Here is a 12619-nt window from a genome sequence, read left to right as displayed (position 1 = left end):
CTCTAGCAAATACTTGCCCAGCAAGCCTAGAATAATGGAGCTGGAAGGTGGGCATGCATTTCACAGACCTCACCTCAGGGGCTGGATAGTTATTCACCTCGCCTTGTGCTCCTTGGGCTCAAACAGAAAGTAGAAGACTTGATTCATCCCAATGAAAGTTTCCAATCCAGATCTCCCCTGGAGAGTTAGGAGGACCTTAATGGATCTCTTGATTGGATCCCACAGCCAAGGAACCCTGGCTCCCTGAAAGCAAGTGTAAATAACCAACAGCACCCTGTGAAATGCCATTTGGAGCAAACCAGAAGCCAGAGGCAATTGCAGAATGACTTGAAAAATGACTGGCTGTCTTCTGAACACGTCCCCTGACAGGAAAGGAAAACAAAGCAAAGGGGAGAGTGGGTCAATGATTTCTTTGTAAGTTCTCTGGTTTACCTAACTACTAAGTGATGACATTTCTAAATTACAAATTCCTGAATGACTAACCATGCATCTTTACTTACAAAAATATATAGAAATATAAGGAAAAGGTGGCCCCTCCCATTCCTCCCACCCCGGTCCTCTCCCTGGTGGCCCCAGTTTGCCAGAGTCACTGACGCCAGGAGAGAGGAAGGGAGGAGAGAGCAGGAGAGAGAGGTCTGTGTTTCCTGGCAGAGCTTTCAAAATGTGCATCCCCAGGAAGTAAGGGAAGGAGGGAGGAAGGTATGCAGGTAGAATGATTTAAAGTTGCTGATCAATCTCCAAAATATACAAGCAGTTCACACAGCTCAATATCAAAAAAACAACCCAATCCAAAAGTAGACAGAAGACCTAAATAGACATTTCTCCAAAGAAGATATACAGATTGCCAACAAACACATGAAAGGATGCTCAACATCACTAATCATTAGAGAAATGCAAATCAAAACTACAATGAGATATCATCTCACACCCATCAGAAAGGTCGTCGTCAAAAAATCTACAAACAGGGTTTCCCTGGTGGCGCAGTGGTTGAGAGTCCGCCTGCCAATGCATTACCAAATGTAAAATAGATAGCTAGTGGGAAGCAGCCCCATAGCACAGGGAGGTCAGCTTGGTGCTTTGTGACCACCTAGAGGGGTGGGATAGGGAGTGGGGGAGGGAGACACAAGAGGGAGGGGTTATGGGGATATATGTATGCATAGAGCTGATTCACTTTGTTATAATGTAGGAACTAACACACCATTGTAAAGCAATTATACTCCAATAAAGATGTTTAAAAATAAATAAATAAATAATAAAGTTGCTTATCAAAAATTCCCTTCACCAAAAAGCCTGAGTATTCACTTAACTTTTTTTAAGCCGCCTAAACCTCAGACAGATAACCATTTGCTATATCAGCACCTTTTAAAAATGCAATGTCTCTGTAAACTGTAAGACTTGAGTTGCTCACACACCGGTGTTTATTACTCAGAGCCAATGGCCTCCTTACACCTAATAGAGACCATCAGCGATTGGAGAACAATGATGGGCCATCATCTATGAAGGGCTCCTTGTGTTTCCTGTATTTTACATAACTTATCTCACAGAATCCTCACTCCTGGTGCTGAAAGGTGATTAAGCCATATTATATAAGGAAATCAAGCTCAGATAAGGAAGAGACACTTCCTAAATCACATCTCTTGGTAACAGATGGGGCTGGGATTTGAATCAGGTTCTGACTCCAGTTGTTTACTAAGGGAAGGGCTGAAAAAGACTAGAGTCCTGTGAGGGGGTAGAGAACACAAAAGAAGTAGTGAGAAGAGCAACCTTAGTGGCTTCCCAATTTGCCTGTAGCATTTGGTGCACTCAGGGCGCCAGGAAGCATGCCTGGGCTTAGCCTGAGACCCAGACCCAGACGGGAGGTGGTACCCGGAGGTGGTACAATCTGCTCAGTTCCAGGTGACAAATTCCTGATTTGGACACAGCTACAAAACAGGTTTTTGTGTGCAGGCCTGGGAACCATCCCACAATTTAAAACCCGATCTCTTCGTAAAGTGGTTCCCCTCACCTAGAGATTGTCATACTGAGTGAAGCAAGTCAGACAGGGAAGGACAAATATATGGTATCACTTACATGTGAAATCTTAAAAAAATGTTACAAGTGACCTTATTTACAAAACAGAAATAGACTTACAGATGTAGAAAACAATCTTACGGTTACCAGAGTAGAAAGGGAGGGAGGGATAAATTGAGAGATTGGGATTGACATATACACACTACTATATATAAAATAGATAACTAATAAGGACCTACTGTATAGCGCAGGGGGACTCTACCTCAATATTCTGTAATGGCCTATATGGGAAAAGAATCTAAAAAAGAGTGGAAATATGTATACGTATAACTGATTCACTGTGCTGTATAGCAGAAAGTAATACAACATTGTAAATCAACTAGACTCGAATAAAAAAATAAATAAATAATAAAGTGTGTCCCCTCTGCGTGTGATGATGGTAAGGCAGAAAACATACGCCATGTCCCTAGAACAGGAAGTCATCCTCAACTCCTCAACTTTCTGAAAAGGAGGCTTGGAGTAAATTTTCTCTTTCCTACTTTTGGAGATCAGTTTACAAACACCCGGAAGATGTCAAAAGCCATCTCAAAAAAAAAAAAAAAAGCCATCTCAAATCCTACACAAATTACATGTATTCATTCTTACAGCTTTTTGTGTAGAATAATGTAAAGTCTCAAGGCAAATTGGAATGGGTGACTAAATCATTCTGTGGACAAAATCCTCTTGAGGGTGATAATAACAAGCAGAGGGGGAGGAATTCATGGAACAAGCAAGCAACATCTGCTTTTGTCTAACCATGCTTCTCGCCAGCAGCACTTGCTTATTAAGTAAGTATATGAGCCAACCCCATACAGAACTACAGATCACTGCTCACGACAACACACAGTTATAACATTAGGTTCCACTAGGAACTAACACACATTGTACTGGCTTTTATACATAATTAATCTACAAAGAAAACTGTTAACTGCTAAGTGCAGCTAAGAGCATTTTCATTAATACTTGGAAATTGGGGGCTTCCCTGATGGTGCAGTGGTTAAGAATCTGCCTGCCAAGGCAGGGAACACGGGTTCGAGCCCTGGTCTGGGAAGATCCCACATACCACGAAGCAACTAAGCCCGTGCACCACAACTACTGAGCCTGAGCTCTAGAGCCCACAAGCCACAACTACTGGAGCCCATGAGCCACAGCTGCCGAAGCCTACGCGCCTAGAGCCTGTGCTCCGCAACGAGAAACGACTGCAATGAGAAGCCCGCACACCACAATGAGTAGACCCCACTCACCACAACTAGAGAAAGCCCGCGCACAGCAATGAAGACACAACACAGCCAAAAATAAAAATAAATAAAATAAATTTAAAAGAAAAACTTGCAAATTGGCAAGATGAATGCATTTACCCTAAAAACAGGAGGCCTTCTAGAACATCGCTTTGTTGTCTCTCTCACTCCTGGGAGTTCTTTGGTGTAGGGAGGAAGTTTTCGTCCACCCTCTTTGACTCCCCGGCTGGGTTTGAAAATTAAACTGACAAAAACAGACTAACAGGAGAAAAGCATACAAATCGTAGTGAATCTGTACATGCACGCAGGAGCCTTCACAAGAGAATGAAGACCCAAAGAAGAGGCCAAAGGAGGAAACTCTTAGACCTTTTAGACAAAGAAACAACTATATTTGTGAAGAATTGTCAAAACAAAGGGGTTTGGGCTAGGGGTATAATCCAACTAGGGTTAGGTAGTCCTCATCTTACTTAACTAGGAAGATAAGGGATAGTTTAACAAGGTTTGTTTGCAGAGTCCTCTGGTGCTGCCTCTGGGCTGATAAGAGTCTGTCTCTAGCAAAAGGAGAATTTATTTCCTGCCTTTAGGCAGGAAAGGGGGAGCTTTCCCTATGTTTACTGCTTCTTAACTGCCTTCCTTTATCAAATGTCATGTTTCCCTAGTTGTGATGGTCTCCATGCGGTGCAAAAAGTCCATTTCCTGGACAGTCCACTGCTAAATCTCAGATCAAAATATTCTGATACAGTCTTAGTCTGTACTTGTATCATCCCCATGCCTATGTTTTTAGCTCTCCCAAATTTATTCATCCAGGTTTTTAAAAAATATTTATTTAATTTATTTATTTGGCTGCTCTGGGTCTCAGTTGCAGCATGTGGGATCTAGTTCCCTGACCAGGGATTGAACTCAGGCCCCCTGCATTGGGAGCGTGGAGTCTTAACCACTGGACCGCCAGGGAAGTCCCTAGTCATCCAGGTTTGATCGCTGGTTAGTAATAGTTCAGCAAGAGAAACTTGCCTTTTCTTTCTTTTATATCTTTATGAAGTGCAGCCTTCCAAACACAGTTGGTACTCAAACATTTCTAACAGAAGAGCTTTTGACTTTGGGTAATGAGAAACTGAGGATATCACACTTTTGGTTTTGGGTAAAGAGAAACTGTCTCAATCTCTTGGTGATGTCCTCTAACTTAAAGCACCCATATTCTAATTCGCCAGGATCCATGAAGCTCCTAAAGTTGCATGTAAAATTTTTCAGTGTTTTCATTCTTAGGAAGGTAGAGTCAATTGCTTTTATTAGATTCTCAAGGGGGATAGTGAGGAAAATGAAGTTAACCTATGTCACTATAATTAGTCTTGTAAAGAAAAATAAATACAAAGTCAAATAGGCCCCCACTTGTTAGCTGTGTGATCTGTGGCAAATCACTCCATCTCTTTAATGCCTTACTTTCCTTTCCTATGAAATGGAGATAATAGTAGCACCACTTTATAATGGCATACAAGATAATTTGCACGACTATCTGCTACTGAGGACAACTATACAAATGGGACAAGAATGTACTTTAAAATATCAAAGAATTAAAAAGAGATAAATTACTTCACCTGGGAAAGTGGCTCAGAGACAAGAGCCCTACTTGGGAGGAAACTATTATTTGGGGAGGCATTTGCTTCTTCCCAAAGGGGCCGCTGAGTGGCTGAGAGTCTGGATGTGCTTTTAACAGAATCAGAAACTGGAAAGACAAGGGTAGCAATCAGTGTCAGCAAAGAGGCAGGAAAGTAATGATGCTCCTCTCTCTTTGGGTTGAGACCTTAGAGATCTACAACCTAATCATAAGTGTGAATCTTAAGTAGGCAAAACCACCCAGGTTAGAGCTCAGTTTTGAAATATATCAATACCTAAAAACAAAGTGATTTTGGTTTGCAACTGGTAGAAAAAAATTCTCTGCTACACTGTCTTCTATTTCAGAATACTTTTGCAAAGTAGAAGTACAATGTCCCTACGTAATGAAAAGTAACCAGGCATACAGGATGATATAATAGCATTAATGAAAACTAGGAGAAATGACAGACAATAGAATAGACCCACATGGGCTGAAGATATTACAGTTCAAAGGGACTTTAAAATAACTATGCTTGCCATGCTCAAGAATGATTTTAAAAATGGAGAGTTCTGATAGATAACTGGAAATTATAAAAATGAACCAAATGGAAATCTTAGAATTGAAAAGTAATTCAGAATGGGTAGGCTTATACAGACTAAATACAGTTAAATAGATAGTGAATTGGAACACAGATCAGAAGAAAATAACCAAAATGAAGCAAGTACAAATCAGAAGGTAACAGACATAGAAGATACAATGATGTCTAACATACATGTAATTGGAGTTCCAGAAAGGAAGACTAAGAGAATGGGGTAAGAGCAATATTTGAAGAGCCATTGGGTGAACTTTACAAAGCCAATGAACAATAGATCAAAAAAGTCCTACCACCCCATGCAGGGTTTTTTAAAATCCACAAATAGCTGGATCATAGTAAAACCGCAGGAAACCAAGGTCAAAGAGAAAACCTTAAAAGCAGCTGGAGAAAAAGACATATTATTACACAGAAGCAATAATTCAGAGTGACAGTTTACTGCTCCAGAAAAGAGAGAGAGAGAGAGAGAGAGAGAGAGAGAGAGAGAAAATGCAAATCAGAAGACAATGGAACAATATCTTAACCATGCTTTAAAAAATTAACTGCCAACCATTCAAAACAAAAATGTACTTCAAGAAAGAAAGCATAGGGCTTCCCTGGTGGCACTGTGGTTGAGAGTCCGCCTGCCGATGCAGGGGACACGGGTTCGTGCCCCGGTCCAGGAGGATCCCACATGCCGCGAAGCGGCTGGGCCCGTGAGCCATGGCCGCTGAGCCTGCGCGTCTGGAGCCTGTGCTCCGCAGCAGGAGAGGCCACAACAGTGAGAGGCCCGTGTACCGCAAAAAAAAAAAAAAAAAAGAATGAAAGCATAATGAAGACATTTTCAGACATAAAAAAGCTGAGAAAATCTGTCACCAGTAGGCTCTCACTAAGGGAAAGAGTAAAGGATGTTTTACAGGCAGTAGAAAAATGATTCTAGAAAAAAGAGCAGAGAAGAGGAAAGAACAATAAAAATGGTAAACATGTGGAAGTCTAACTGAATAAAGACTTTAAAAAATAGTAGTAATTATATATATGCTCTTGTGTGGAAAATATATAAAAAATTAAAATACATTACAACAATGGCATATGAATTGAGGGCGTGCGGTGGGGGTGAGGGGTAAATGGAGTTAAAGTAGCCAAGGTCCTTGCATTATCTGGGAAGAGATTAAAAGTATCAATTAAAAAAATGTTTAATAAAATGAAAATACCAATTAACAATATATTTTAAGTCAAGAAGGCATTATGATCTCCATAGTAACCACTAAAAGAATAGAGAAATGAATATAAAACTTCTAGCTGGACTTCCCTGGTGGCGCAGTGGTTAAGAATCTGCCTGCCAATGCAGGGGACACGGGTTCGAGCCCTGGTCTGGGAAGATCCCACATGCCACGGAGCAACTAAGCCCATGTGCCACAACTACTGAGCCTGCGCTCTAGAGCTCACGAGCCACAACTACTGAGCCCGTGTGCCACAACTACTGAAGCCTGTGAGCCTAGAGCCCATGCTCTGCAATAAGAGAAGCCACCGCAATGAGAAGCCCGCGCACCACAACGAACAGTAGTCCACGCTCACCACAACCAGACAAAGCTCGTGCTCAGCAACAAAGACCCAACGCAGCCAAAAATAAATTAATTAATTAACAAAATACTTCTAGCTAATGGAGGCTTAAAAATGTAAGCATTAAAATAAAACAAAAAACAAACCCCCCAAAACCCATATGCTACCAAAAGGCAAGGAAGGAAGGCAAATAAAAAGAACATAGAGCCAATAGAAAACCATAGAAAACACTTAATAAGATAGTAAATTTAAACCCAAGTCACATGTACATTGACTAAATAATCCAATTAGAAGGTGAAGATTTTCAAACTGGATTAAGAAAAAAAAAATCAACCATCTACTACTTATAAAAGACATCTAATATAAGGATACAGGGACTTCCCTGGTGGTCCAGTGGTTAATACTCCGTGCTTCCAATGCAGGGGGCCTGGGTTCAATCCCTGGTCAGGGAACTAAGATCCCACATGCCCTGCGGCACAGCCAAAAATGAATTTTAAAAATACATATGTATGTGTGTATATATACACACACACACACACACATATAGACAGATAGATAGATGGATACAGAAAGGTTGAGAGTAAAAGTATGAAAAAGATAACCATACAAACATTAGCCAAATAAATCTGCTACAACTATAATGATGAAGCAAAGAGCAATTCTGGAGATACAAACATTTCATGATAAAATGTTCAATTCACCAGAAATATATTACAATTATAAATGTATATATTCCTAATGATACAGCCTTAAAACATATAAAACAAAAATTGGAAGTACTACAAGGACAAATAGTCAAAACCACAATTATGGTGGAAGAATTGAACACAAGCAGCAAAGTTAACCACTGAACATAAATAAAGCATTTATCCAGCAACTGCAAGGCACATTATTCTTCTCAAGCACAACGTGTAACATTTACAAAAATTGACCATCAACAGGGAATAAAACAAATCTTACTAAATTTCAAAGCACTGAAATCATATAAATATGGTTATGGTTTCTAACTGCAGTAAAATAAATACCAAAATGTTTGAAACTTAAGAACTATATATCTAAATAACTCAAGATAACATGCAAAAAAGGATCAGAATGGAAAAAAACTATTTTGAGTGAAATAACCACCAAAACACTATATATCAAAACTTAGCTGTGAAGTGCAGGTAAAGCCATGCTTAGAGGGAAAAATTATCTAGAATAAATATACTAGAAAATAAGGCTGAATATCAATGAACTAATATCATTTTCAAAAGTTAGAAAAATAACAATGTATACTCAAAGAAAACAGAAAGAAGGAAATAATAAATGGTAGATATTAATGAAGTAGAAAATAAATGTAAACAGAAAAGGTCAACAGGTCTAGAAGCTGATTCTTTACAAAACTCATAAATTCCTCGAAAGATCGATTAAGAAAGGGAAGGCACAAATAACCAATGTCAGGAATAAAAAAGGGGGCTATCACTGTACATCCTACAGACATTAAAAATATGAGAATATCATTAACAAATTTATGCCAATATATTTGAAGATCTAGGATGAAAAAGATAAATCCTAGAAATAAGCAACTTATAAAACTGACAGTAAAAGAAAAATTTTAAACATTTGAATAGCTGTCATACCATTCAACAAACCCACAAAGAACACTTCAAGGCCAGATAACTTCACCTGTGAGTTTTGCCAATGTGTCAAGGTGAAACAATACTGCTATCACACAAAGTCTTCCAGAGAACAGAACAAAGAGTGAGCACTCCACAACTTATTTTTAAGGCCAGTATAATCTTGATGCCAAAATTTGACAAGGATATTGTGAAAAACAAAAATTATAGGAAAATCCTACTAATTTATCAGGGTGCAAAAATCCTAAATAAAAGATTAGCAAGTGATATTAAATAAACACATTAAAAAAAAACCCAATAACATGTCACAGCCAAGTTGGATTATTTTATATATACAAGTTTGATTTAACACCTGAAAATCAGTTAATATGTCACCACACTAACAGAATAAAAGAGAAAAAATCATACGATTACTTTAATAGATATAGAAAAGCATGTGAAACAATTCAGGAGCCATATATAATTAAAAACTTTTAGCAAACTAGGGATAAGAATTCCCTTTAAATGAAAAAAAAAATTATCTACATGGTGCAGCCATTGTGGAGAATAGTATGGAGATTCCTTAAAAAACTAAAAATAGAGTTACCATATGATCCAGTAGACCATATGGTCCACTCCTGGGCATATATCTGGAGAAAACTATAATTTGAAAAGATACATGCACCTCAATGTTCATAGCAGCACTATTTACAATAGCCAAGACATGGGAGCAACCTAAATGTTCATCAACAGATGAATGGATGAAGAAGATGTGGTGCATATATACAACGGAGTCAGCCATTGTGGAGAATAGTATGGAGATTCCTTAAAAAACTAAAAATAGAGTTACCATATGATCCAGTAGACCATATGGTCCACTCCTGGGCATATATCTGGAGAAAACTATAATTTGAAAAGATACATGCACCTCAATGTTCATAGCAGCACTATTTACAATAGCCAAGACATGGGAGCAACCTAAATGTTCATCAACAGATGAATGGATGAAGAAGATGTGGTGCATATATACAACGGAGTATTACTCAGCTACAAAAAGAATGAAATAATACCATTCACAGCAACATGGATGGACCTAGAGATTATCATAGCAAGTTAAATAAGTCAGACAGAGACAGACAAATATCATATGATATCACTTACATGTGGAATCCAAAAAAATGACACAAATGAACTTATTTACAAAACTGAAATAGACTCACAGAAATAGACTCACAATAGAAAACAAACTTATGGCTACCAAAGGGGAAAGGAGGGCAGGGATAACTTAAGAGTTTGGAATTAACATATAAACACTACTAAATATAAAACAGATAACTAAGAAGGACCTACTGTATAGTACAGGGAACTATACTCAACATGCTGTAACAATCTATAAGGGTTCACAAGCACTGTGAACCACTGAGCACTCCTGACCAGTTCACTCATCCGTAATCCATTCGATGAGTGGACGATGGTGCACTGGTCCAGATAATGCACATTATATAAAGGTCCTGAGATCTTCCAGAAGATCTCCAATAAAGGATACCCAACACCTGCTCTTCCCTCCTCTCCTCACAGGCCAATCTTTTTCTTTCTTCAGTTCTCAGCTCCAGGTCTCTTCTACAGGGAATCCTTCCTTGCACCTACCCCTACCCGGAATGGGGTAACGTCTCCTTTTGACATTAGTGCTGGTCATTCTCAGTTTGTCCCCACCTCCCAGTTCCACCCCTGGGAGGCTGATCCCTAGGCACTAGATCACCAGGACAGTCCATCCAGCCAGCTTCTACTGGGTTCCACAGAGGAGAGGCAACGGCAGAAGCTGGGAGGTGAGGAGAAGAGAGAAGTCGGACATGTCCTCCCCACCCTCTTTTGCTGTGGTCTGTGTTCCTAGGGGTGGCTGCTTCTCTGGAGACCCAAACTCTTCCAGTAGCATCATTCCTGCCACCTATAACAGCTCTCCACTGCTGTGCCTTTCACTGGTCCTGGGAACCCTGCCTTCATCTAAGTTGTCTTTTCACTAAATTCTCTTCACTTGAACTAGGTTGGATTCCGTTTTCTGCCGGGACCCTGCGGAATGGAGATTTTATATTAATTTATAGGATAATTTTATCCGCATCTGTCTTCTCCTGCTAGGCTGTGAGCTTCATGACACTGGCACTTTAGAAGTTACCAACCAATATTTTAAATGATATAGTGAGTTAATGAACGCATGAATGAGCCCACATTAGAATTAGAATATACTGTACATTGTACGAGGATTTCTAAAATGCCCCTCATACATTTGATGTGGCACCAACCAATCTGAGCAAACATTTTTCCTACGTTGGTTGAAAATAGCCTTTGTTGGCAGGAATATTTATACTCATTTCAATGATTTCAATTATTCTAGCGATAAGTGCAATAGCTATGATTTCTCAATTCAGAAGCTAAGTTTATCTGAAATAAGTCATAAATGATGAGATTCCAAATGGACTGCAGTTAATTACAGCTCTAAGAGCCAGTAGGAATGCAATAAAAAAGTTAACTAGAAAAAGAAGGCTCTGCATCTCTTATTTTTTATAACCTATTGCAAATGACTCTAGAAAACAAATACTTAGTAGTTGACGGTGTGGGAAGGGTTATCTCCAGGCAGGAAATGTTCTTTGTTAATACAATAAACTATCTACTCTACATTGTTGCTTTAGACTTAAAGGACAATCTGGGCTGATACCAATATTAGATATGCAAGTTTCATATTAATGTACATAGTTAGACAACTTCTACAAAATGAACTGGAAAATGCTGATTCTAGGCCACTAATCAGAATTTCTGGAACACAATCTGGAGCTCTGCAGATTCCCTTTTTTTATGGTAGAAAAAGTGCAGAAAAATCAGATTATCTAGAGGCGCCCTGATGTGCAAGCAAACTAGTAGATGCTGTACAGTGTGACACTTGAATTTTACTCGAGAAAACTAGTTCATAAATTAGAATCACAACTACATACACACTATATCAAGAATTTTGAGTTCATAGCAGGGCATTTTGAAAGCTCCAATTTACCTAGCATGCAAGCTCCTGGTGAGGGATATATTCTGAACTCTGCAGAGGTCAAGGTTCATCTCTTTTCTACAATATCTTTCCTGGTTAAACCTCTCCTGTTCCTTCTGCTAACTTTTTCGTTCTAAAAAGCATCCCAGTTCTGTTCATTCTAACCACGAGGGAGAGGGGAAGGTCCAATTTCTCTAGTATGGTATGAGTTCAACATCATGTGTCATCTCCCACCATGCAAACTAGTTACTTAATAAAAGAAGACCTTTCTAATATGGCACTACTTGGGATAGGCATCTGATTTTACCATGTGGAATGATATGGCATGGTTTTAGTAATAGTTACAATATTAACAATACCTGTGAGGGGGTGTGGGGAAGAGACTGAGTTAAAAATGATTAAAATGCAGCTATACTTCTGATTCATTTTATAACCAGACAACTTGCTTTGTTATGCCTAATTAGATGCAACAACAACAACAAAATTCCTTTTCCTTCCTTTTTCCTTTTCTCTTCAGGCGTAACTAATATAGGAAATGACCACACCAGCTCCTTACTGATTGCTTCCCTGGAAACAAAAGAGCATTTTATACCTGATCCTGCCATTACCAAAAGAGAATCAAGTAAAAATTAACCGCCCTTCCCCTCTCTTGCCCATATAAAAAGCAGTATTTTTTAAAAGGGGGAGAGGGGAAGTACCGCATTCAATTCCTAAGGACTGATGCTCCCCCCTCCCCAGACTCACTCATCTCCATTATCATAAACATCACCCACTTATGGGGCGCCCGGTACATGAAGGGCCCCATCGCCTGACAGGGTGAGAAAAGAAGCATCTCTTTCAGTCTGAAAATTACGACTCCTGATGCTTTCCACGCAGCAAAGCGGGCGGGTCGCCCAGCCCCAAGGGACAGGGCGGCGTCTCTCGGGTGCCCGCAGCCCAGGGCGGCGGGCGGCGCCGCAGCTCCCGGCCCCTCTCCCGCAGAGCCAG

General features: G+C 39.6%; 1 protein-coding gene across 1 annotated transcript in view; it reads right to left on the bottom strand.

The window, feature by feature from the left end:
- The window catches only part of TBC1D9 (TBC1 domain family member 9), a 112246-nt gene that overhangs the window by 98554 nt on the left and 1073 nt on the right, over positions 1-12619 (bottom strand). The gene's annotated exons all lie outside the window — the stretch shown is intronic.

The sequence above is a fragment of the Neophocaena asiaeorientalis genome, unplaced genomic scaffold (genome assembly GCF_003031525.2).
Source record: "Neophocaena asiaeorientalis asiaeorientalis breed wild unplaced genomic scaffold, Neophocaena_asiaeorientalis_V1.1 scaffold7, whole genome shotgun sequence".
NCBI lineage: Eukaryota > Metazoa > Chordata > Mammalia > Artiodactyla > Phocoenidae > Neophocaena > Neophocaena asiaeorientalis.
This window is presented reverse-complemented; position numbering and strand designations above follow the sequence as displayed.